We start from the raw sequence: 4,056 nt of genomic DNA, 5'->3' as shown, positions 1-4,056 counted from the left end.
GAAGGACGTTGATGTTTCCTACAGTTTTAGAATGCGAAAGTTTTATAATCACTATCATTAGTAGCAGCAATAACTCAATGTCACCCCAACACACATTCATTAATAGATTGATTTTGTGTCTCAAAGACAGCAATATTGAGATTCGGATACAATTTATGTGACAGCAAAAAAAAATAAAAAATAAAAAATAAGAAATAAAAATCAGAATCCCCAGTTAGACATAATATCACAATATTCATCATTAATAATATCGATATGAAATTAAATGATCTTAGTGCATATTCTTATTTGGTACCAACTGCTTTTGAATTGAGTATTATGAAATGTACAGGTGGTGATATAGTTTTATTTTGTCGTGGCTATATTTCTGCGATTGCATTGCCTGATCTTTGAGAGAGGAAATAAATCAAGACAACGTTGTATCACACAAACCTCATCATGCGATTGGTTGAAGTGGCTTGATTCTCAGGGATTCGAAATTGAAAGTTATGAAAGAGCATAATGAGCTCTCTCAAGGAACACATAAACAATGAAATTCTTTATTCATATTCTATCTGAACGCACTTTTTGTAAAGCCCTAACCGAACACGGATATGAAAGTAGAAATAAATCACCTTTGCGTTTGACAGAGAGAGGGGGAGGAGGGACTCCACGGGCATATCGTCTATTGCTACTGAACTAATGCATAATATTCATAAAAAACGGTAACTGTACTTTCCTCTAGTACTGCCTCGAAAAAGGCTACATGAATATCAAAATGCAAATCATTTTGACGAACTGTACTTAGACACACAAATGAGGGTACCTGCGCAGTTTTACCACGCGCACTTCGGCCCTTTGTCATGCTCGTATCGATTATAATCATTGTGGTATGTTGCGACACGGATTGTCGCCCCTACACGGATTGTCGCCTCCTGCTCGGGGCGACAATCCGTGACGGGCGTTCGCGGCACGGATTGTCGCCCCCTACACGGATTGTCGCCCGCCCTCGAAGCACATTTTGCTGGGTAATATCGTTCTGGACATAATCATTGAAATACTAACACATAACTTACATAGCTACATCCATGCAAACATGCCATGTAAAAAGTCATGGTGAGGTTTCAAGGAAGTGTGTATGTGCGCGTGCACATGATAATTTAGTGTCCGTTTGTGCGTGTGTGTGTGTGTGTGTGTGTGTGTGTGTGATGGAAGAATGTGTTTATTATGTCAGTTTTTTGCGTATGTGTTTTTTAGCTGCGCGTGGGGAGGGATAACTAGTAAGCTGTTGCTGGCATAAACGTTGATATTGATTTTATCAGCAGCTTTGAATTTGATGAGTTTGTTTGGCAGATTTGTATAATTATGAATTCGGAGTGGAGCTTGCGTGCGGGCAGATGCTGCTTTTCTGCATACGGTCCATTATGTCTTATTTATCAATATTGGGAAATCGTTTCATCAGGAAGGAATGTGGTATCGGTTCGGGTGTGCGTCGGTATATGGGAAGGGGGTTACATTTCGTTATTGCAAAAGTTTGTTACTCTGAAGGCTCATTCGTCCGAAGGCTCATTCGTCCGAAGGCTCATTATTCCGAAGGTTCGTTATTCCGAATTTCATTTTTGGATCAACGAACCTCTAGGTATTATAGGGAATTGTGTGTTTCGGATATTAAAATGAAGCCTCGGAAAAAAACGAAACTTCGGAATAACGGAACCTTCGTGTGTGTGTGTGTGTGTGTGTGTGTGTATGTATTTGGGTTGGTGAATGTGGGTGTGGGATGATTTAGGTTTTGTTTAATCAGGGGTTGGTGGGTTGGGGATTGGATTTGAAGAAGGATAGTTATAAATGGTATGACAGATGTTGGTAGGATTTAATATTTAGGATAGATGTAGTTTCGGATGGGGAGGGGAGGGGGTGGTCGGGTTTTTTATGACTGATTTCATTTTAGATTTGTGTAATGTATTTGTGTGTTTTTTTATGTATATGCCCTTGTAAGTAAGAAGGTGTTACATGATCCAAACCAATGTATTCAAGGAATATAGGTTTGGTAGGGCCCTACATGTCAAAACTTTCTCGTGAAGAAATTGTTAGTAGGGTTGGTCTATAATCGAGTTATCTATGTTGAAGTGAGATTATTTGTGGTATAAATTGACAAATGGATTTGTTTCTGTTTCGAATTGCCATTTGTAACTTTTTTTTTCATGTTACACCCAGAATGAGTCGATTTATGAATGATTTGAATGAAATCAATGAATATCAAGGAAAAAAGTGTTGAGTTGGTTTATTTGCATTATGAGGATTTGTTTGAGTGTTTGTTGGTGTTTGTTTGTATTACGTATGTATTAGCGGTGTGCAATGGCAGTTCGTTTGTGCTAAAATCAACAAACGATCGACACATTTTTTTACGGCGTGTGGAAATTATTCGCTCATGCATAAAGCTTGCCAAACCTATTCTGGGACAAAGAATAGTGGTATGGACGTTCTAGTTTATAAGACTGATGGAAGAAAATGACTGCAGTGAAAAATGAACAAAGACAAATAACATTTGGGGAGGGTACCTACCTCGTATGTATTTTCTCTCGGTCTCTCTCTCGCCTAGCCTGCCTCACCGCTGATATTGGTTCACACACCCATACTATTTTTAGATCAACGCTGGTGTGAATTTTTTAAACACGTGCTCATACACTCTGAAGGCGTTTGTATTGCCACAGTAGCGCCGCTATATTCCACATACACACGTAAGCATACAGGCACACGTATACACACACACAAACAAACCACTACCACTATGACCACCACACATGCACAGTTTCTACATATTGTATTATTGTACTCCAAACACACACACATACACACACTTACACACACACGCACACACACAGACACACACACACACAACAAATCATACACATCACATATCATGCAGCTCACAATACACACACACACACACGCTCACACACCCACCCACACACACACACACACACACACACACACACATACGCATAACTTACCAGTCATACCCATCCCACCAAAGCTTAACACCGGAGGAACCACCCCGAGCCCGGGGCGACAATCTGTGACGGGGCGACAATCCGTGTCGCAACAATTTTTTTGCCAACACGGATTGTCGCCTTCGAGGTCAAAAACTGGGAACTGCACAAGCGTCACGGATTGTCGCCAGGCGACAATCCGTGTAGGGGGCGACAATCCGTGCCGCCAGCGCCCGTCACGGATTGTCGCCCCGAGCAGGAGGCGACAATCCGTGTAGGGGCGACAATCCGTGTCGCAACAGTGGTATTTGCCTCTTGTTATAGAATTAGGTTCGATCACTCCGTATTCCTCGCAGACCTGGGGTGAAACTTTATTGAGAATAGATATCACAGAAAAGTCATTGACTGGGATAACTGTTACAGAGAAGGTAACAATCAGCAGATTCGACGGGAAGTTTGCAACTGCTAGTTTGACAAAATCATGGCTTTGAACATCGCAACAGATGGAAAAATGGCCTGCCTAGCATGTTTTTCTGTCGTATATTTCTGCTGCTATCCGTCACTCACTTTGTCAAGAGACACATGTACGTGTAATTATGCATATCAATCTTCATTTGTAATTACAGGGCCTAATTGGGGAAAGGGATTGGTGAGCACAGAGACTTTTATCCTTTACCCTGGGAGTGCAACTTCATCTGCTGTTATCATTATCTTTGTGTGTATGTGTGTGTGTGTGTGTGTGTGTGTGTTTGTATATTTTGTTGTTGTTGTTGTTGTTGGCGATGTGATTTCCCTATTTTTCTTTTCTCTTGATATGCTGATCTTCGTGTTGTTTTGCGTACACATTTCAAAGCGCTCGAAACTTGAACATTGCTATAAACAGATTCATTTTGCACTCAAATTATCTAGTGTGTGTCTTTAAAACCCAAATCCATTGTGGCCATCGTGCTTTCCCTCTCATTCATTTCCTCACATGATAAAGAATGACTGTTTTCTTTTCTTTTCTGAATGGAAAGTAAAATCCAACTGGCGTCTTCTCCTGCATACAAATCATTTCAAAACGAAAATCCCAGGCCAAAACAAAACA

The sequence above is a fragment of the Diadema setosum genome, chromosome 4, assembly GCF_964275005.1.
Source record: "Diadema setosum chromosome 4, eeDiaSeto1, whole genome shotgun sequence".
NCBI classification, from domain to species: Eukaryota; Metazoa; Echinodermata; class Echinoidea; order Diadematoida; family Diadematidae; genus Diadema; species Diadema setosum.
Note: the sequence above shows the minus strand (reverse complement) of the source record.